Genomic DNA, 23,933 nt, shown 5'->3' with positions numbered 1-23,933 from the left:
CATACTGTTCTCCATAGCGGCTGTATCAATTTACATTCCCACCAGCAGTGCAAGAGGGTTCCCTTTTCTCCACACCCTCTCCAGCATTTATTGTTTCTAGAGTTTTTGATGATGGCCAATCTGACCGGTGTGAGATGATATCTCATTGTAGTTTTGATTTGCATTTCTCTAATGATTAATGAGGTTGAGCATTCTTTCATGTGTTTGTTAGCAATCTGTATATCTTCTTTGGAGAAATGTCTATTTAGTTCTTCTGCCCATTTTTGGATTGGGTTGTTTGTTTTTTTGTTATTGAGCTGCATGAGTTGCTTATAAATTTTGGAAATTAATCCTTTGTCAGTTGCTTCATTTGCAAATATTTTCTCCCATTCTGAGGGTTGTCTTTTGGTCTTGTTTACGGTATCCTTTGCTGTGCAAAAGCTTTTAAGTTTCATTAGGTCCCATTTGTTTATTTGTGTTTTTATTTCCATTTCTCTAGGAGATGGGTCAAAAAGGATCTTGCTGTGATTTATGTCGTATAGTGTTCTGCCTATGTTTTCCTCTAAGAGTTTGATAGTGTCTGGCCTTACATTTAGGTCTTTAACCCATTTTGAGTTTATTTTTGTGTGTGGTGTTAGGGATTGTTCTAATTTCATACTTTTACATGTAGCTGTCCAGTTTTCCCAGCACCACTTATTGAAGAGGCTGTCTTTTCTCCACTGTATATCCTTCCCTCCTTTATCAAAGATAAGGTGACCATATGTGTGTGGGTTTATCTCTGGGCTCTCTATCCTGTTCCATTGATCTATATTTCTGTTTTTGTGCCAGTACCATATTGTCTTGATTACTGTAGCCTTGTAGTATAGTCTGAAGTCAGGGAGCCTAATTCCTCCAGCTCCATTTCTCGTTCTCAAGATTGCTTTGGCTATTCGGGGTCTTTTGTGTCTCCATACAAATTGTGAAATTTTTTGTTCTAGTTCTGTAAAAAATGCCAGTGGTAATTTGATAGGGATTGCATTGAATCGGTAGATTGCTTTGGGTAGTATAGTCATTTTCACAATGTTGATTCTTCCAATCCAAGAACATGGTATATTTCTCCACCTATTTGTATCATCTTTAATTTCTTTCATCAGTGTCTTATAGTTTTCTGCATACAAGTCTTTTGTCTCCTTAGGTAGGTTTATTCCTAGATATTTTATTCTTTTTGTTGCAATGGTAAATGGGAGCGTTTTCTTAATTTCACTCTCAGATTTTTCATCATTAGTGTATAAGAATGCCAGAGATTTCTGTGCATTAATTTTGTATCCTGCAACTTTACCAAATTCATTGATTAGCTCTAGTAGTTTTCTGGTAGCATCCTTAGGATTCTCTATGTATAGTATCATGTCATCTGCAAACAGTGACAGCTTTACTTCTTCTTTTCCTATTTGGATTCCTTTTATTTCTTTTTCTTCTCTGATTGCTGTGGCTAGAACTTCCAAAACTATGTTGAATAAGAGTGGTGAGAGTGGGCAACCTTGTCTTGTTCCTGATCTTAGTGGAAATGGTTGCAGTTTTTCACCATTGAGAACGATGCTAGCTGTGGGTTTGTCATATATGGCCTTTATTATGTTGAGGAAAGTTCCCTCTATGCCCACTTTCTGCAAGGTTTTTATCATAAATGAGTGTTGAATTTTGTCAAAAGCTTTCTCTGCATCTATTGAGATGATCATATGGTTTTTCTCCTTCAGTTTGTTGATATGGTGTATCACGTTGATTGATTTGCGTATATTGAAGAATCCTTGCATTCCTGGGATAAACCCCACTTGATCATGGTGTATGATCCTTTTAATGTGCTGTTGGATTCTGTTTGCTAATATTTTGTTGAGGATTTTTGCATCTATGTTCATCAGTGATATTGGCCTATAGTTTTCTTTCTTTGTGACGTCTTTGTCTGGTTTTGGTATCAGGGTGATGTTGGCCTCATAGAATGAGTTTGGGAGTATTCCTCCCTCTGCTATCTGTTGGAAGAGTTTGAGAAGGATAGGTGTTAGCTCTTCTCTAAATGTTTGATAGAATTCGCCTGTGAAGCCATCTGGTCCAGGACTTTTGTTTGCTGGAAGATTTTTAATCACAGTTTCAATTTCAGTGCTTGTGATTGGTCTGTTCATATTTTCTATTTCTTCCTGGTTCAGTCTCGGCAGGTTGTGCATTTCTAAGAATTTGTCCATTTCTTCCAGGTTGTCCATTTTATTGGCATACAGTTGCTTGTAGTAATCTCTAATAATCTTTTTTATTTCTGCAGTGTCAGTTGTTATATCTCCTTTTTCATTTCTAATTCTATTGATTTGAGTCTTCTCCCTTTTATTCTTGATGAGTCTGGCTAATGGTTTATCAATTTTATTTATCTTCTCAAAGAACCAGCTTTTAGTTTTATTGATCTTTGCTATTGTTTCCTTCACTTCTTTTTCATTTATTTCTGATCTGATCTTTATGATTTCTTTCCTTCTGCTAAATTTGGGGGTTTTTTGTTCTTCTTTCTCTAATTGCTTTAAGTGCAAAGTTAGGTTGTTTATTCGAGATGTTTCCTGTTTCTTAAGGTATGATTGTATTGCTATAAACTTGCCTCTTAGAACTGCTTTTGCTGTATCCCATAGGTTTTGGGTCTTCATGTCTCCATTGTCATTTGTTTCTAAGTATTTTTTGATTTCCTCTTTGATTTCTTCAGTGATCACTTCGTTATTAAGTAGTGTATTGTTTAGCCTCCATGTGTTTGTATTTTTTACAGATCTTTTCCTATAATTGATATTTAGTCTCATAGCGTTGTGGTCGGAAAAGATACTTGATACGATTTCAATTTTCTTAAATTTGCCAGGGCTAGATTTGTGACCCAATATATGATCAATCCTGGAGAATGTTCCATGAGCACTTGAGAAAAATGTGTATTCTGTTGTTTTTGGATGGAATGTCCTATAAATATCAATTAAGTCCATCTTGTGTAATGTATCATTTAAAGCTTGTGTTTCCTTATTTATTTTCATTTTGGATGATCTGTCCATTGGTGAAAGTGGGGTGTTAAAGTCCCCCATTATAATTGTGTTGCTGTCGATTTCCCCTTTTAAGGCTGTTAGTATTTGCCTTAGGTATTGAGGTGCTCCTATGTTGGGTGCATAAATATTTACAATTGTTATATCTTCTTCATGGATCGATCCCTTGATCATTATGTAGTGTCCTTCTTTGTCTCTTGTAATAGTCTTTATTTTAAAGTCTATTTTGTCTGATATGAGAATTGCTACTCCAGCTTTCTTCTGATTTCCATTTGCATGGAATATCTTTTTCCATCCCCTTACTTTCAGTCTGTATGTGTCCCTAGGTCTGAAGTGGGTCTCTTGTAGACAGCATATATATGGGTCTTGTCTTTGTATCCATTCAGCCAGTCTGTGTCTTTTGGTGGGAGCATTTAATCCATTTACATTTAAGGTAATTATCGATATGTATGTTCCTATTACCATTTACTTGTTTCGGGTTGTTCTTGTAGGTCTTTTCCTTCTCTTGTGTTTCTTGCCTAGAGAAGTTCCTTTAGGATTTGTTGTAGAGCTGGTTTGGTGGTGCTGAACTCTCTCAGTTTTTGCTTGTCTGTAAAGGTTTTAATTTCTCCATCAAATCTGAATGAGATCCTTGCTGGGTAGAGTAATCTTGGTTGTAGGTTTTTTTCCTTCATCACTTTAAATATGTCCTGCCACTCCCTTCTGGCTTGTAGAGTTTCTGCTGAAAGATCAGATGTTAATCTTATGGGGATTCCCTTGTGTGTTATTTGTTGATTTTCCCTTGCTGCTTTTAATATGTTTTCTTTGTATTTAATTTTTGACAGTTTGATTATTATGTGTCGTGGCGTGTTTCTCTTTGGGTTTATCCTGTATGGAACTCTCTGTGCTTCCTGGACTTGATTGACTATTTCCTTTCCTATATTAGGGAAGTTTTCAACTATAATCTCTTCAAATATTTTCTCAGTCCCTTTCTTTTTCTCTTCTTCTTCTGGGACCCCTATAATTCGAATGTTGGTGCGTTTAATGTTGTCCCAGAGGTCTCTGAGACTGTCCTCAGTTCTTTTCATTCTTTTTTCTTTCTTCTGCTCTGCAGTAGTTATTTCCACTATTTTATCTTCCAGGTCACTTATCCGTCCTTCTGCCTCAGTTATTCTGCTATTGATCCCATCTAGAGTATTTTTAATTTCATTTATTGTGTTGCTCATCGTTGCTTGCTTCCTCTTTATTTCTTCTAGGTCCCTGTTAACTGTTTCTTGCAAATTGTCTATTCTATTTCCAAGATTTTGCATCATCTTCACCATCATTATTCTAAATTCTCTTTCAGGTAGATTGGCTATTACCTCTTCATCTGTTAGGTCTGGTGTGTTTTTATCTTGCTCCTTCATCTGTTGTGTGTTTTTCTGTCTTCTCATTTCGCTTATCTTACTGTGTTTGAGGTCTCCTTTTTGCACGCTGCAGGTTCGTAGTTCCTGTTGTTTTTGGTGGCTGTCCCCAGTGGCTAAGGTTGGTTCAGTGGGTTGAGTAGATTCCCTGGTTGGGGGGACTAGTGCCTCTGTTCTGGTGGATGAGGCTGGATCTTGTCTTTCTGGTGGGCAGGTCCTTGTCTGGTGGTGTGTTTGGGGATGTTGGTAACCTTATTATGATTTTAGGCAGTCTCTCTGCTAATGGATGGGGCTGTAGACCTGTCTTGCTCTTTGTTGGGGATAGGGTGTCCAGCACTGTTCTTTGCTGGTCCTTGAGTGAAGCTGGGTCTTGGTGTTGAGATGGAGGTCTCTGGGAGATTTTCGCCGTCTGATATTACGTGGAGCTCGGAGGTCTCTTGTGGACTAGTGTCTTGAGGTTGGTTCTCCCACCTCAGGGACACCGCCCTGGTGCCTGGCTGGGGCGCCAAGAGCCTTTAATCCACACGGCTCAAAATAAAAGGTAGAATAAATAGAGAGGAAAGAAAAGGAAGGAAGGAGGGAGGGAGGGAAGGAAGGAAGAAAGGAAGGAAGAAATGAAGGAAGGAAGCAAGAAAGCAAGGACGGAAGGTGCAGAGGAAGAAAGGGAGGAAGGAAGAGAGGAAGGGAGGAAAGAAGGGGGAAGGAAGGAAGAAAGGAGGGAAGGAGGGAAGAAAGGAAGAAAGAAAGGGAGAAGACAGAGTAGTATAAAGTATAGTTATTAAAATAAAAAATAATTATTAAGAAGAAAAATTTCCTTTTAAAAAACAAACCAAAAAAAAAAAAAAAAAAAAAAACCAAAAAAACAAACAAACAAACAAAAAACAGAAAAATGGGTCGGTCTAACCCTAGGACAAATGGTGCAAGCAAAGCTATACAGACAAAATCTCACACAGCAGCACACACATACACACCCACAAAAAGAAAAAAAAGGGGAAAATAATAGTATATCTTGCTCCCAAAGTCCACCTCCTCAACTTGGGATGATTCGTTGTCTATTCAGGTTTTCAACAGATGCAGGGCACTTAAAGTTGATTGTGGAGCTTTAATCTGCCGCTTCTGAAGCTGTTGGGAGAGATCTCCCCCTCTCCTCTCTGTTCGCACAGCTCCTGGGGTTCAGCTTTGGACTTGGTCCCGCCTCTGCGTGTAGGTTGTCCGAGGGCGACTGCCCTTCGCTCAGACAGGATGATGTTAAAGGAGCAGTTGATTCGGGGGCTCCAGCTCACTCAGGCTGGGGGGAGGGAGTGGCACGGGGGCGGGGCGAGTCCGCGACGTCAGAGGCCGACGTGACGCTGCACAGGCCCAAGGCGCGCCGTGCGTTCTCCCGGGGAAGCTGTCCCTGGATCCCGGGACCCCGGCAGTGGCGGACTGCACGGGCTCCCGGGAGGGCCGGTGTGGAGAGTGACCTGTGCTCACACACAGGCCTCTTGGTGGTGGCAGCGGCAACCTTAGCGTCCGACACCCGTCTCTACTGTCCGTGCCGACAGCCGCGGCTCGCGCCCGTTTCTGGAGCTCCTCTACGCGGTGCTCTTAATCCCCTCACCTCACACCCGAGGAAGCAAAGAGGCAAGAAAAAGTCTCTTGTCTCTTCGGCAGCTCCGCGCCCGGTTCTAGGGCTCCTTTAAGCGGCGCACTTAATCCCCTCTCCTCGCGCCCAGGCAGCAAAGAGGGAGGAAAAGGTCTCTTGCCTCTTCGGCAGCTCCAGACTTCTCCCGAACTCCCTCCCGGCCAGCCGTGGCGCACTAGCCCCCTTCAAGCTGTCTTCACTCTGCCAACTCCAGCCCTTTCCCCGGGATCCGACTGAAGCCCGAGCCTCAGCTCCCGGCCCCGCCCGCCCCGGCAGGCGAGCAGACAAGCCTCTCGGGCTGGTGAGCGCCGGTCGGCACCGATCCTCTGCGGGAATCTCTCCGCTTTGCCCTCCGCACCCCTGTGGCTGAGCTGTCCTCCGCGGCTCCGGAGCTTCCCCCTCCGGCGCCCGCAGTCTCCGCCCGCGAAGGGGCCTCTAGTGTGTGGGAGTCTTTCCTCCTTCTCGGCTCCCTCCCACTGGCGTAGGTCCCGTCCCTATTCTTTTGTCCCTGTTTATTCTTTTTTCTTTTGCCCTACCCAGATATGTGGGGAGTTTCTTGCCTTTTTGGAGGTCCGAGGTCCTCTGCCAGCATTCGGTGGGTGCTCTACAGGAGAAGCTCCACGTGTAGATGTATTTCTGATGTCTCTGTGAGGAGGAAGGAGATCTCCGCGTCTTACTCTTCCGCCATCTTTAAGCCGTCCCCCCCAATGTCTTTGGAAGTAAAGGCTTTGGCAGGTGATTAGGGTTAGATGAGGTCATGAGGGTGCAGCCCTCATGATGGTGTTAGTGCCCTTATAAGAAGAGACACCAGAGAGCTTGCTCTCTCTCTCCTTGTGTACACAGAAAAAAGTCGTGAGAGCATACAGTGAGATGGCAGCTGCTTATAAGCCAACAAGAGAGGCCTCAGATGAAACCTACCTTGCCAGAACCTTGATCTCAGACTCCCCAGCCTCCAGAACTGTGAGAAATAAATGTCTGTTGTTTAAGCCACCCAGTCTGGTATTTTGTTATGGCGGCCTGAGCTGACTGATACACACTGGTGCTGGCTGGAGGACCAGTAGCAGAAGGGAGAGGAGAGTTTGCTCATAGATTAGCAGGACAAGGGCTGATCAGAACCAGAGCCACCTGAGCATTGGTTGCACTTGGTATTAATTCAGCTTCAGTACCTTTGTAAAGAACTGATAGCCTGTCTGGAAGTTGGAAAGGCAAATCTCCAAAGCTGGTCTACAGCACACACCAAAGTTTGGAATGGGCACTGGGTTAGAAGTAGGTAACTGGTTGGCTCCTGGGACCAAGTATGTGTTTCCTGTTTTGTTGGGTTTGTTTTTTGTTTTTTGTTTTTGTTTTTTCAGTACATGGGCCTCTCACTGTTGCGGCCTCTCCCACTGCAGAGCTCAGGCTCTGGACACGTGGGCTTAGCAGCCATGGCTCACAGGCCCAGCAGCTCCGCAGCACGTGGGACCTTCCCGGACCAGGGCACGAATCCATGTCCCCTGCATCAGCAGGCAGACTCTCAACCACTGTGCCACCAGGGAAGCCCTGTTGATTTTTTAATGTATTAAATTTTGAGTATCCAGATTATATCAGAATCACTACCAGATGCCCAAGGACCTAGGTGTTCATCCTAAGTAGTCCATCCTCATTCACATCAACCCCAAGTGGTTGTGTGGACTTTGGGTTGAATTCTGTGTCTCCCTATGGTCTTGTGTCACCCAGTCTGTTTAATTGAGAGCAAGAGAGAGGCAGCAATTTGTCCTAGAACCAGCAGAGGCCCTGCAGTTGGGGCCATCCAGGCTGCGGTTCTGGCCCTCACCGTGTGACCTCTCATCTTCAAACGGGGCTCATTAACACTTCCCTCTGTTCTGTAGATCAGAGATAATCAACATAAACACCTAACACGTCCTAGACAGTGCCAGCCTCCTGTACGGTGAGGTGGTGAAGGGGGAGAAAACACTGCCTTAACAGGTAGAATCTGCCCTGCTTGGGATTCTGATCTTGGGCATAGATTTCTTGTCTAAAATGCCTAGGTTCGTCTGGTCAGGTAATATTTCACTGTTAAGAATCTCATAAAAGATAATATAAGCCGGGACTTCCCTGGTGGCCCAGTGGTTAAGACTCTGTGCTCCCAGCGCAGGAGGCCCGGGTTCGATCCCTGGTCAGGGAACTATATCCCATACGCATGCTGCAAGTAAGAGTTCGCATGCCACAACTAAGCAGCTGGCAAGCTGCAACTAAGACCTAGTGCAACCAAATAAATAAAGATAAATATTAAAATAAATAAAAATTTAAAAAGAAAACAAAAAAGATAAGCAGTCTATGCAAAAATGTATAAAGGCACATATTTTATATAAGAGAACTCAGTCCCTCTCTAACCCCAGTGCTAGATGACTTCTAAGAATTTTGATACTGTTGTCTCACATATAACTGGACTTATCATGAAACAGACTCTTTCTATCCTCCACCATAGTGGGAACATCCAGGACTCTATCCTCCTCATCAGCACTTTCCTATTGCTAGTGTTTACTGCATACGTTGTTTAATATATCATATAACATTTAGAGCAAAGAACTTCACATCTGGACTATCCATAACTTCCAAATTTAGGGAGTAAAAGGTGAGGCTGGGTTACTGTGGGCTCCAGGGCCCCACAAATACAGGATGTAGGGTGGCTGGTTTAAAAAGTTTGTTTTTCCATATGGCTTACAAAAGAAAATGTGTACATTTCCATCATTTTACAAAGCCCCAGCTTAGGGAAATGACTTTGTAAGAGCAGATAAAGGCCCCAGAACTGTTAATGGAAAGTCTCAGTTATACATACAAAGAATTAATGTTTATGCCTATATATTTTTAAAGATTTCTTTTATTACTTATTTATTTTATTTATTTTTGGCTGCATTGGGTCAGTCGCGACATGCGGAATCTTTCATTGTGGTGCATGGGCTTCTTTCTAGTTGTGGCACACGGGTATTCTCTCTCTAGTTGTGGTGTGTGGATTCCAGGGTGCGAGGGCTCTGTAGTTTGCGTCACGCAGCCTCTCTAGTTGAGGCGTGAAAGCTCAGTAGTTGTGGTGCCTGGGCTTAGTTGCCCCATGGCATGTGGGATCTTATTTCCCTGACCAGGGATCGAACCTGTGTCCCCTGCATTGGAAGGCAGATTCTTTATCACTGGACCACCAGGGAAGTCCCGTATGCCTATATTTTTCAACACTGAAAAGGTGTATGGCTTTCATAACAAGGTTATGTGATTACTGTGTATAAATTTTTGACAATTTTCAGTTACTCTCCAATGACATATAATAAAATTCAATATCTGTGAGGGAATATGTGCATTTCCTGGCCCCTGTCAAGTGTGGCAATGTCTGTGAACAGGAGAAGAGGAACCCCATGTCCTCAATCTCTTTATTTCAGGAAAAGGCTTATGAAGCTGTGTGGCTTGAGTCATTGAAGAAATGAGTCATTTATCTTCAGAAAAAAAGGTCATATGGAAGTAATTCTACAAATATTTGGTTGTGCATAAATTTAGATACTTAAGCTCAAACCCCACCCTTACACACTAATATTGTACAGGACTCCAAACAGCCCCTTGTATACATCTGTTTGGTATCCCAGCCTTCCAAGACAGGAAATGGAGCATATCCTCTGGCTCTAAATGCAAGAATTGGCCAGAGACAATCTTGTTAGCTCTAAAACAAGCAAGATGAGTTCAGGGGATTTATGCACCTCTTGAGTTTAGAGCAGAAAACTTTATCATTTGCTACAGAGCTGGATGATACCACACTCTTCATGTGACCAGGACTGTCCTAGAACAGCTTGGCATGGTAGAAAACCTTTGCAGTCAGACCTTATTACATTGAATACTGACAAATGCACACCTCCAGGCAGGAGTGTAGAAGCATGGAAGAGGCCAAAACAGGGGGGGAAAAGGCAATTTTCTTCTTCCAAGGAAGGAAGAAGAAAACATTGGAAAAGAAAGCTGTTGTTAGTTAATACCCTCAGAGATAAACATTGCATCCACAATACAGCAGGATGCCACTTTAAAAAATACTTTTATTCAAAGAATTAAAACCAGGTCTTGTACACTTTTAAAAATTAAAATAGCAGAAATGAAAAACTATGAGAGACAAAGTTGACACTGAGATATAAAGTTGAGGAAATTTCCTTAAGAAGCAGAGTAAAAAGATGGAGATAGAAAAACAGGAATAAAAGTTAAGCAAGAGGCCCAGCCCGGGAGGCCCATTATCCAAAAAACCTAGATCCAGAAAGAGATACTAGTTTTTTAAAGTAGATGTTATGGACTGAATTTATGTCCCCACCCCTGCCAAATTCTTATGTTGAAATCCTAATCTTCAAGATGATGGAATTAGGGTGGAGCCCTGATGAATAGGATTGGTGCTGTTATAAAAGGGACCCCAGAGAGCTCTTTCAAGCTTTTTCTGCCAAGTGAAAACATAGTGAGAATGCAGCATTTGGAAACCAGAAACAGCCCTCAACAGATGCTGAATCTGTCCATGCCTTGATCTTGGACTTCCAACTTACATAACTGTGAGAAATAAAGTATGTTTAAGCCACTCAGTATATGGTATTTTGTTATAGAAGCCCGAGCTAACTAAAATGAGCAGGGAACAAAATCAAAAAGTCAAACTTTCCCAATGTACAGCCCAATGGATGAAAATAAACCCTGACACATTCATGTCATTGTGAAATTTTACAACATGGAAACAAGAAGTTCTTATAAGCTTCCAGGGTGTGTCAGGAGAAGGGGAGAACATTTCTCAGAAAGGAACAAGAATCAGAATAGCCTGGATTTCTCAATAACACTGAATGTTAGAAGACAAGGAGGTGATGCCTTCAAAAGCCTAAAGGAAAATGATTTCCCAGCCTAGGATTCTAGATCCAGCCACACTACCAAGTAAATGAAGGGGGGGAAATTAAGACATTTCCAAATACACAGGGTCTCAGATTTACCTCCCATGAATGTTTTGTAAGAAGCTCCTGTAGGAGGTTTTCCACCAAAGTTGGGTAACCAAGAAAGCAAGGTGGGATTCTCCAAATGGTGGTGAAAAGAGATCCTAAAGTAAGGCAACAGCTTGCAGCTGACTTAGAGCATGACCAGACTGGAACAGGCCAGAGCAGGCCAGAGGCTCAGGGAACAAATTCTTCAAGAAGATGAAACTGATAGACAACCTACATGTTTGAACATTGTAAGAGGAAGGAGGTTGATGTACCTGAGGAAAAGTTCAGAAGAGTCGGACAGCAAAATAACATTGTACATATGACCTGTAAGATTCTGACTGGTACTTACATAATTATAATGCCACCATGATTATATTGGGAAAATGGAAATGCAGGAAGGATATGTGAGGGAGTGTAAGTTTGGTAGGGGAGAAGATGAAAGACAACTGAATAATGGCTAAACTAGAAAAAAATCAAGGATTAGCAATATACCAGACTACATATGAATAATAGTATTTTATCCACATCAGATTCCCCAAGTGTGTTCATTGTTTATGGATAAATGACATGATGTCTGCAACTAACTGTTAAATAGCACAGAGAGAGGGAGAGAAAGAGGGAGAGAAAGAGAAAGGAATGTGGATCTAGATAAGGGTATTTGGCTGTTCATTTTACTCTTCCTGCAACTTTTCTGAAGGCTTGAAATTTTTCAAAATAAAAGCTGGGAGATGAGTAGTAGCATACTTGCATTATTTAGAAGTAGATAGCCATGTTTATCAATTAGCTTAAAAGTTTTAAAGTGTTTGCCTACGGGAATGGGAGGTTAGCATGTTGGAAGGATGGGAAGGAGGAACCACTGATGTTTTCATGACTAGCTTTGAACAGTGATTTGACTGTTGAACTCAGACATGTACACCTTTGATTAAAAATAAAAACTAAATTAACAAATCAATACATATTAAAGGGAAATTAAAAATCAATAAAACAAAAACTTTTAAAAACCAGCTTTTTTATGGAAAGCATGGAAAGATAGCCCATGCTCTTGGACTGGAAGAATTAATATTGTTAAAATGACCATACTACCCAAAGCAATCTACAGATTTAATGCTATCCCTATCAATTTACCCAGGACATTTTTCACAGAACTAGAACAAATAATCCTAAAATTTATATGGAACCATGAAAGACCCAGAACTGCCAAAGCAATCCTGAGGAAAACGAACAAAGCTGAAGGCAAAACACTCACACTTCAGACAGTTACAAAGCTACAGTAATCAAAACAATGTTGTATTGACATAAAAACAGACATATGGATCAATGGAACAGACTAGAGAGCCCCAGAAATAAACCCACACACCTACTGTCAATCAATCTTAGACAAAGGAGACAAAACTGTACAATAGATAAAAGACAGTCTCTTCAGCAAGTGGTATTGAGAAAGCTGGACAGCCTTATTATGTAAATCAGTGAAGTTAGAACACTTCCTCACATAATACAAAAAAATAAACTCAAAATGGCTTACGACATGTCACCATAAAACTCCTAGTAAGACTTAAATATACGACTTGTCACCATAAATCTCATAGGCAAAACATTCTCTGACATAAATTGTACGAATGTTTTTTTAGTTCAGTCTCCTAAGGCAATAGAAATAAAAGCAAAAATAAACAAATGGAACTTAATCAAAGTTATAAGCTTGAACAGCAAAGGAAACCATAAGCAAAATGAAAAGGCAACCTACGGACTGGGAGAAAATATTTGCAAATTATGCAGCCGACAAGGGATTAATTTCCAAAATATAAAAACAGCTCATACAACTCAATATCAAAGAAACAAATGACCCAATCAAGAAATGGGCAGAAGACCTAAATAGACATTTCTCCAAAGAAGACATACAGATGGCCAACAGACACTTGAAAAGATGCTCCACATTGATAATTATTAGAGAATTGCAAGTCAAAACTACAATGAGGTACCACCTCACACTTGTCAGAATGGCCATCATCAAAAAGTCTATAAGTAATACATGCTGGAGAGGGTGTGGAGAAAAGGGAACTCTCTTGCACTGTTGGTGGGAATGTAAATTGGTGCAGCCCACTGTGGAGAATTGTATGGAGATTGCTTAGAAAACTAAAAAAATGGAGCTACCATACAATATGGCAGTCCCACTCCTAAGCGTATATCTGGAGAAAACTCTAATTCGAAATGATACATGCACCCCAATGTTCATAGCAACAGTATTTACAATAGCCAAGACATAGAAGCAACCTAAATGTCCATCTACAGATGAATGGATAAAGAAGATGTGGTACATATCTATACCTACAATGGCATACTACTCAGCCATAGAAAAGAATGAAATAATGCCATTTGCAGCAACATGGGTGGACCTAGAGATTATCACACTAAGTGAAGTGAGAGAAAGACAAATATCATATGATATCACTTATATATGGAATCTAAAAGATGATAGGGACTTCCCTAGTGGTCCAGTGGTTATGACTTTGCCTTCCAATGCAGGGGGTGCAGGTTCAATCCCTGGTCAGGGAGCTAAGATCCCACATGCCTCACAGCCAAAAAAAAAAAAAAAAAAAAAACAAAACCCCAAAACATAATACAGAAGCAGTATTGTAAGAAATTCAATAAAGACTTTGAAAATGGTTCACATCAAAAAAAATCTTAAAATAAATAAATATGATACAAATGAACTTACTTACAAATAAAAATATCACTTATATATGGAATCTAAAATATGATACAAATGAACTTATTTGCAAAACAGAAATAGACTCACAGACATAGAAAACAAACATGGTTATTGAGGGGGAAAGGGGCAGGGGAGGAATAAATTAGAAATTTGGGATTAACTTATACACACTACTAACTATAAAATAAATAATCAACAAGGACTGGAACTATATTCAATATCTTATAATAAACTGTAATGGAATAGAATATGAAAATAGAATATATATATGTACAACTGAGTCACTTTGCTGTACAGCAGAAACTAACACAACATTGTAAATCAACTATACTTCAATTTTTAAAAAAGGTAAAAAAGCAGATTTTGTACATTCAAACAGTGTGGGAAATGCAGTAGAAAAAATATCATCCACAACAACTAAAGGAACAAAATATTTAGGAATAACTTTAACATGAAATGTGCAAGACTTCTATGAAGAGGACTCTCTACTGAGGGACATAGAGGAATTATGGAACAGGTAGACATGTCTTATTCCTGAGGAGGATGATTCGATATTGTAGAGGTGTCAGTTGTCCCTAAAGTAAACTCAATGAAATCTCAGTCAAAATCCCAACATAATGATTTTATGGCTCACTTGTGAGAATACTATAGAACTACAAGAAAGAAATTGGATAATGAATTGCTCAACCAGATTTTAAAATATATTAAAAAGCTACAGAAAATTAAAACTGTGTGGCATAGGAACTGTAAACAAAATGTCAACAGAAGCAAACAAACAATCAGTCCAAGTACATGATAGACAGCGTGTGGTAAAGATGGCCTTTCCAGTAGACATGTGGGGGGTGGTGAGAGAGGAGAAATGGATTAATCAAGCAACTGGCTAGTCCTTGTATAGATACCCCCCCATATAAGAAAGGATCCACAGAGTGACCCTACCTCATTTACTTACATGCATGTATATCCCAGCTACATCAAATGTTTAAAGTGAAAAATAAAAATTATAAAATCCATTAAATAAAAGAGTGAACCTTCAATCCTAGCCAGTTGCCACACCAAGCCATGAGCATCGTTCTTTCTCACCACGTCACTTTCAATTAACTGCGTTTTGTTTCTTCTACACCTTAAATATCTCTAGGGTCTATCTCCAGTCTGTCTCCCCATTGTGAAGCCCTTCAACTAGCTGCCTTGGTTCAGGGCAACAGGATCCTACCTGGTGTCTGACTTCTAACATGGTCTGAGTCCAATACATTTTTCATGGAGCAACAGTTCTAAAACCAGGTGTGACCTTTTTGATCCCATGTTCAATGCCCTTCCGTGACTCCTCACTGCTCTCAGGACCAAGTCCAGTGGCTCGTCTTTGGCTCTGCAGCCCTTCATACTCCAGCCCCTTCTCTCTCTGGCATCATCTCTCCTATTATCTCTGTATCATTCCAAAAATAGTGAACTTCTCAGTTTCTAGAGCTTGCCAGCCATTTCCCCAAAACCTTCCCATATACTGTTCCACCCAGAACATTTCTCCCACACCTCTTGTTCTTAAGGTCTGGGAACCTCCAGTGACCCCCTGATAATATGGACTCCACTAACAAAATCATTGTATTTACTTGACCATCTCCCCATAAGAAGTAAGGTTTATGTGTGCCGGGATCATGTCTGTCTTGTCCATCTTAGATCCCCCAGAATTTAGTATTATATCTAGAACATAACAGGCATTCAATAAGTACTTGGTGAATGAATTGAACTGTGCTTGTATAAATCCATTTTTCACAATTAAAAACAAACAAATTCACATGGTATAAAATTGATGGTAGGGGCTTCCCTGGTGGCGCGGTGGTTGGGAGTCCGCCTGCCGATTCAGGGGACACGGGTTCGTGCCCTGGTCCAGGAGGATCCCACATGCCGCGGAGCGGCTGGGCCCGTGAGCCATGGCCGCTGAGCCTGCGCGTCCGGAGCCTGTGCTCCGCAGTGGGAGAGGCCACGGCGGTGAGAGGCCCTCGTACCGCCAAAAAAAAATTGATGGTAACAGCAAACAGCAACTTTTACCAATGGACATTAATAGAGCCCTGGGCTGGGTCTGAGCCAGTGCTGTGTGGGCTGTTTACAAAATTACAAATTCCTGTTCCAGAGCAGTCTCTGACATCTAGGTATTGGGTTGGCCAAAAAGTTTTTTTGGGTTTTTTTTCATAAGATGTTACAGAAAAAACCTAACGAACTTTTTGGCCAACCCAATTATTTTCAACAATGCCAGCTGCTCAGAATCTGATCCCCTGAGGTTTGGGGCTGAGACTAGAGGTCCCAAATGAGGAGAAATCCCACCTGTGATCCTCGTTTGCTTCCTGCTTCTAGGTCCTTCAGCTGAAGTTGCTTCAGACTCATCTTGTGCACTGTCCTCAACTTTCTACAGCTTTCTACAGTGGAAATGGGATTTTAGACATTCTAAAAATATTTTCCATCGTTTTCCACGTAAGTACCAGTTTGTTTTCTCAAGATTGTGTGATTGATGAAAACCTGGCATTTTCTTGTAGAAATGGGTGGGAGTTTTAGGTTAAGGGAGTTGTCAGCTGGCTGAAAGACCTCCTGAGGGCAAGGACAACATGGGTCTGTGGGCAAGTGCATCCCCACGGGCACTCAGGAAGGACTGGGGGAATTGCCTGGGACCAGGGTGTTCTCCGCCTCGGCTCTAAAGTTAATCTGGTGTTCTCTCGATTCCAGTTGGTCTAATGTCGTGTTGCTTCATCTAGATATAAATACAAAGCCCTTTTGATTTAGTACTTTAAAGAATCATGAGGCAGCAACACTGAATAGGAAGGAACTATTTTAAGTCCCTCAGCACTCATGCTGTACTTGGAGCAAATGGCAAAGCTTCTGTGACTGGTGGCTTCTGCCTCTCTCTTCTTCTGGATGGCTTTTCAAACTTTGTCAGCAAAAAAGAGGTTAAAAAGAACAAATAAAATCATTAACTAAGTACGTGAGGGTCACAACATAGTATGCGCTTGCCTGTCAAATTATTTACGCCTTTGGGATTTGGTCCGGCTGTCCTGATGGGTTGGCAGGAGACTTCTTGCAAAGAGGTTTCAAATGGATTTGGAATTTAAATCTAACTTCAAGCAAAGCGGTCAGAGAGACTGCCAGGGTCCATAGGTCTGGGCGGGTCTGGCCTGAGGTCACCTGTGAAAGCTGGCTGTGAGTGGAGGCTTGTGTGCTGTCAGCACTCGGAGAAGGGAGCCTGCCCTTGTAGGCACTGAACATCCACACCTGATGGGTGGGCCCTCCCTCCAGCTGCGTTCATGGCTTAGTCCCTCAGTAGTAGAAAGTTTGTTTGGCATCTTGGAGACAGAAAATAGGAGTTGTGATGGACTAAATGGAATGAAATGCAGCAAGTAATCCATTTGGGGGCGATCTCCCCTCAAGCCAAAAACCTCATCATAAACAATTTGCAGAGGATGCGTTGGGGGAGAATAATTGATGATCACAGCTTGAATTTTATAAAAAAGTATTGTCTCCATTTCCCATGACAAAATCATCATTAATTTCCACCAAGTGGGGAGGACTTTGCTCACAAATCAACTGTGTGACCTCAAGAGACTGAGTTTACACCCTTCTATTTCCGTGTATTAGAGCCAAGCGCTTTTCCTACTTGGAAACCCTAACTGCCCTGAACAAACAGCAATTTTCCCTCACATGATCTTCAGGAATGGTTTACCACAGGACCCTTGGTAAACTAGAGATGCTTAGCAGTTCCTGTCATGATGAGTTTGTTTTGTTTGTTTATTTTTTTTGAAATACAGGAAATACTCTGGAGTTAACTTTTTCCTGCACCAGACAAAAGCATAGAAGATATAAAAACACTACCTTCCCTTAGCCACAGTAGTAAACAGTGGTTTTGGCTGCTCAGCATCTGTTCTCCGTATCTACTGCCTCAAGGCCTTTCCTGCACTGAGTGTGATTGGCGGGTCGGTGTCTCAGGAACCTCCTGGCCAGGACAGCAGCCACTGGCCACGTGTGACTACTGAGCACTTGCAATGTATCTGAGGAACTAAATTTTAAATTTCATTTTAATTAATTTCTTCAAGTTTAAAAACTGATGCTCAATTCAGTTTTTGAAATCTTATAAATGTGTTTGGAACAATTCAAGTATGTGGATCTACTTTTTCAACTATAAATTTTATGAAACCCACAGACAGTTAACTTTTTACAGTTCAAGTATTTCCATTGAAAAGTTAGCTTCCAAATTGAGATGTGCTGTAAATGTAAAATATACTCTGGATTTTGGGGGGAAAAGTGCAAAATATCTTACTGGTAATTTTTTATATTGATTACGTATTGAAATGATAATATTTAGATATATTAGGTTAAGTAAAATATATTGCTAAAATTAATTTCTCACGTTGCTTTGTACTTCTTTAAATGTAGCACTAGACAATTTAAAATCACATATGTGGCAGGCACTATATTTCTCTTTTTTCTCCCTGTTCCAGGATAGGCCCCAGTTACCTGTGAGCTGAGCTTGGCCAACCAGCCGCTCCTCAGAGCTTGATTGGGTGAGGCAGCGGGCAAGGCTCAGACTGAGGGTGGGGGAGGCCAAAGGACGTCAGCCCTGCTTGTCGGTAACTCTCCCTCCCTGTGTCCTTTCCTGGTGAGACCCTCCAGGCTTTCTTTGTCTTCTGCTTCCATGCCCACCTAGCAGATTCCCTTTAGCACACGTTAGCCAGTCTCTTCCCGGGGTTTTCAGCCAGACACCCTAAAACAGATCTGACCAGGATTTGCAGGGAGTGAGTCTCTAGGCCCTCGTTTCTCCAGAGTCTCTGGTGCATCAGTTACCACTGAAGTCACCATCACCAGCCCTGGATTGGGCCTGGGCTGGGGCAGCTCAAACTCCTCAGGGGATTCTGATGCTAAGTCAGGATTGAGAAGCATGGTTTTAGAGCATCTTCTTTTAAGCATCTGCATGGCCAGTGAGTAAACAGGAGCTTGTGCTACCATACTTCCGATGGAAAGGAAAGCAAAATTCCTGGGATCCCTGCACTCTGGCAGTCAACAGATGTCTAGTGAGGACTTATTAACCACTCCCTGGGTATTGTTCTAGACACTAAGTGTGTAGCAATGAGACAAAAACACAAGTATACTTCTTATTGGGAAATGGGGGGGGGGGGATAATAAGCCAAATGAAAAGGAAAGATACACAGTATATTACAAGATGGACATTCTCAGGAGAAAGCCAAACCAGGGAAAGAGTGTGTGCATGTGTGTGTGTATGTGTGTGTATGTGTGTGTATGTGTTAGAAGGGCAGAGACATTTAGATAGGTTGATCACAGAGGGAACACCTAGAATGTTACATTTACAGGAAGGGAGCAAGCCTTGAGAATGTGGGGTTGGGCCACCCCCAACTTGTGAGGCTGAAGGCTGCTCAAGGCTTCTGGATGCTGGAAGCTCTTGCCCACAAGGAGCAGTGGTCCTGACGGGGAGGGGAGGGGGGGGTCAGAGTCTGTGTGAGGACATGATGAGACCCTTGCCTTAATGACATTCTCTACTTTGTATAACTTGATGTGCCATTTTGAAACTTGAATTCACTTCTGTCGGTTTAAGGTATAACAAGAGAATTTACATAGCTTCTAGACCAGATACCGTTTGTGGCCAGACGGGTGCCCTACTTCACCCAAAATATTCCTTGCTAATAAGGGACTTCAGGGCTTCCCTAGTGGCGCAGTGGTTAAGAATCTGCCTGCCAATGCAGGGGACATGGAAATCCCACATGCCACAGAGCAACTAAGTCCGTGCACCACAACTACTGAGCCTGCGCTCTAGAGCCTGCGAGCCACAACTCCTGAGCCCGCACGCCACAACTACTGAAGCCTGCGTGCCTAGGGCCCGTGCTCCGCAACAAGAGAAGCCACCAAAATGAGAAGCCTGTGCACCGCAACGAAGAGTAGCCCCCACTCGCCACAACTAGAGAAAGCCCGTGCACAGCAACAAAGACCCAACGCAGCCAAAAATAAATAAATAACATAAAATTTATTTTTTAAAAAAGGAGGGATCTCAGCCTCTCATTGGAGGCTGCATGTTTTCAGCCAGCTGACCAGGAGCTGGGGTCTTCTTCGATCCCTAGCCAGCAGCACCCACTTGACTACTAGGGTACCTCTAATCCTGGCCTGCACAGGGGGATGTGGATTTGAGGCTCACGTCTGTCTGTCTATGCAAGTGGACTGGGCCTGTGTGCCTAAGGACAGGTAGCCTGTTAACAGTTGGGTTTTGATCTGTTTTTCATGCATGCGAGTAATCAAAGTTAAAAACTAGAGTAGGCTAATTTCCTGGGAGTAGGTGGAGAGCCCTGTACGGAGTGAGGAAGGTTTGGAATCAATAGTCCAGGTCTGTTGGGATAAGTGAGAAAACTCAGGAATGTTCTTTTTGTACATTTGTTTCTCATAAGTGCCCTATTTTAACAGGAAACAATATATATAGTTTCTAATTTTAAAAAAAACACCCTTTGTTTCCTCACATATTTGGGGGTGAAGATAAAGCAGATAAAAGCCCTTGTTTCACAGAGCTTATCGCAACCACACCTTTACACTAGAATGTTTGTGGATTTTCCTCATGATAATCACATAATCACAATGAGAAAGAGATAACAAAAAAAAGAAATAAAAATATTGTGTCAGGATCATAAACCCTGAATGCTCTTTGTCTACCCTGAATTAAGTGAGGACACTTCCCAGAATATTATTTGGAAAATTCTAACAACCACTGAATGTGGTTTTGTTTTTCTTAGTTACTCTGACTTCCCTCTGTACCTCGAGCTGATCACAGCACCTCTGGCTGCTTAGGCTGCATTCCACATCAAGAAAACTTTAAAAAGTAAACATGTATTCTCTAAATTGTTAAAATACTCATTAAACACCTATTTCATCAACTGATCTGCCCAAACTGCTGTGCGCTGGGGCACTAATGTCCTTTTTCAGCCCCCGCGTTTCTCCAGTTACCCATAACCCACTCTGGGTCTGTTGTCCAACCACTGTGCTCACAGGCTGGTCTCCAGGCTTCTGCTCTGCTCTGTTTGCAGACCTATAAGTAAATGATTTGCCCTCTCGCCAACTGCAAATCAGGGACAAGGAGAGCATCCATGCACATGCATTCATTCATTCATACTTTTTTTTGAGTGCATACCAGCCAGGCATGGTTCCAGTACACAAAATAAGTGGACTCTAGTGAGAAGACAGACCATAAATAAGTAGATATGTGAAGTGATAAGTGCTGTGAAAAGAGTGGCAGGTAAAGAGGCTAGAGAGTGACAGCAGGTGGTGCTAGTTCAGAACAAGTGCTCAAGAAAGGACCTTTCGACAAGGTGACTTTGGAGCAGGCATCTGGTAATCTCAGGGTAGGTCTTCCCAGGCAGAGAAAAGAGTGAGAGTCAAGACTCCGAGGCCCAGCTGTGGTGGTCTGGTCTGTTGGAAGCACAGTCCAGAGGCTGTTTGGAGGGAGGCAGGTGGGTGAGCGCAGAGAGGTACCGGGGACAAGCTCAGGTGGATCCTTGTCGGCCAAGGTGAGGGTTAGGGTTTTATTCCTAGTGAGATGGAAAGCCACTGCAGCATTTTGAGAGGTTCAGGCTGGCTGCTATGAGAACAGATTTGAAGCCCAGTTAGAAGACTACCACAGTAATCCAGGCAAAGGGAGAGTGGGGAAATAGGTGCAACTGACAAACATCGGTCCCGAGTGCTAACAGGAGGCCCACTGCTTGGCCTGCACCCCTTCCACTCTGCTTCTTGGGGAAGGATTATCAGGAGCCTGGGAAAAAGAGAGGTCTGGCTGCGGCTACCTGGCTTGACTGAAATCAAGCATTTGTTCTTAGCAGTCATTTTCTTAAATACATTTCATTTTAGAATATCCTTTTTTTTTTTTTTTTTTTTTGGGGTTCTTTTTTTTTTTTTTTTTGTGGTACGCGGGCCTCTCACTGTTGTGGCCTCTCCCGTTGCGGAGCACAGGCTCCGGATGCACAGGCTCAGCGGCCACGGCTCACGGGCCCAGCCGCTCCGCGGCATGTGGGATCTTCCCGGACCGGGGCACGAACCCGCGTCCCCTGCATCGGCAGGCGGACTCTCAACCACTGCGCCACCAGGGAAGCCCTAGAATATCCTTTTTTTAAGAACTTTACTAATTTAAATCCTTCAGAAGCCTGGGTGAGAAGTGCCTTCTTCTGAATTTCCTAGCAACTGTTGTAGCTGAATTCAAGAAAAACGGGAGATGTATTTGTCTGCAAGCCTTATGCAGCCTATCTATTGAATCACCTACATGCTACTATCGGTCTTTGCTGCTGTCACCCACTTTAATTTTCTTCGACAAAATGCACACACGCCTATGACATGTAAGTAGACCAGAGCTGTGGGAAGATCTGGAGTGACGTAGACCTGGGGGAAGCCTTGTAAACAGGTTCATGAGGAAATCAGCTCTTCCGTGATCAGCTGACATTTCTCTTGTGTGTTCTTAAAAGGTTAGAACGTCAACTCCCAGAGATCCTTAACTGGCTGCTCTCTTGGATAAGCACTGCCACACCTCCTGTGACTGCTTATGTGTAGAGCTTTATGGTGACTTCCTGTCGGGCAGCCACAGCCCCTCCTCTCCTGCTGCTGCCCACACCGCAAATCTTGGGTAAAGCTCTGATTGGTGAGCTCTCCCCTTCTTCCTGCCTTCCCGCGTGGGGTCACCCTGAAGGGCTACTTCTCATTTTACAGCTGTGTGGGTTCAAATTCCTGGCAAACCTGGCTGACTGTCCTGGGTAGACTGCTCAGAGTGACCCACAGTGACAGCCTGAGGAGACCCCAGAAATGGCCCCGCCACTCCCACGTTTACAGTCGTTCACTCACTGTGACTGAGGCATAGTTCCCTTGATCTTACTTTATCCTTTGGAGACTGGAATTTTCCGTTTCAACAACTTTTACTACTCTTTTTTAACATGATTTTATCTGAATAAATTAAAAGTAGGTGAGAGAGGTGAATATGGATCACATGGGGGGATGGCTGTGGATGTGACATAGATAAAAACAGATCAACTGAAATGAATCAACCACCAATATAGCCAGTTTTTCTCAAAGAGGAAAAAATTAGCACAAAATTACAACTACCAGATATAACTTTTAATTCTAATTGTTCAGAAACAATCCTGATTTCTCCTAAGTGACAGCTTTTAAAACTAGTAATAAGGTTGACCAGCTTGGGTTATAAGATTTTATCCACTTTAAATAAGGATGCCTTATAAAGTACTTTATTGTGGTTCACAAGTATCAAAGTGCTTCTATACGGCTTCAGTGATTCCCACACACAAGCCCTCAGTAGATAAGTGTCCTCTAGGTTTAAAAGTTAATCCCAACGTACAAAAAGAAATACTAGGTGCAGCAAGGTTAAGGCTCAAGGGCAAATGTTTACAAAGGCCACATGACATGGGCTTCGTAAATGTCTGGCCCTAACCCCACTCCAAGATGACATTTAAATAATGATTGAAATAATCTCTACGCATCAATAAATTCATGTGATGTGTATGCTTTCTAATAAAACAGTTTTAAAGCTTTCCAAACTCAAAATACTTTCATTTGAAAATTTAAAAAATTTGCCAGTAACTATTCCAATTCCACAGACTAAAAATGTAACAAGAAACAGGTAAAATTAATTTAAATAATATATTTTATTTAACTCAATATATCCCAAATATTACCATTTCAGCATGTAATCAATATTTAAAAAGTATTAATGAGACATTTAATTTTTCTTTCATACTGAGTCTTCAAAATCTGGTAAATATTTTATACTTTCTTAATTTGGATGTTAAATTTTCATTCAAAATACTTGCTCTGTATTTAGATTTCATAAAATTTACATTTGCAGAAGACAGTTCACATACCCAAGTTATTCCAAGCATACTTAAAAGTTTTCCAGTAACTGAGTTGAGAATCTATATTTAGATTAATTAAAATTTTAAAAAATCAAAAATTCACTTCCTCAGTTATGCTGACCACAGTTCAGGTGCTCAAGACTTACAACATGGCCCAGGCTGCAGTCCTTGGCAGCGCTGACTTAAAGTATCCCAAGGATGTTGGCTTACGGTGTTGCTATTAACAGAATGGTGTTCAGAGAACACTGTCTTTAATCTCCTCTCAAAACTGCATAAATTTCTTGTAGGTTCAACTATCCACTGTTAGCATCAACATTTTATACACAATTAAAATTTTTCTTAATTATATTTTCTCAATAAGATGCCATGTCTTCTAGTAACAATCAGA

The sequence above is a fragment of the Kogia breviceps genome, chromosome 5 (genome assembly GCF_026419965.1).
Source record: "Kogia breviceps isolate mKogBre1 chromosome 5, mKogBre1 haplotype 1, whole genome shotgun sequence".
Classification (NCBI taxonomy): domain Eukaryota; kingdom Metazoa; phylum Chordata; class Mammalia; order Artiodactyla; family Physeteridae; genus Kogia; species Kogia breviceps.
Note: the sequence above shows the minus strand (reverse complement) of the source record.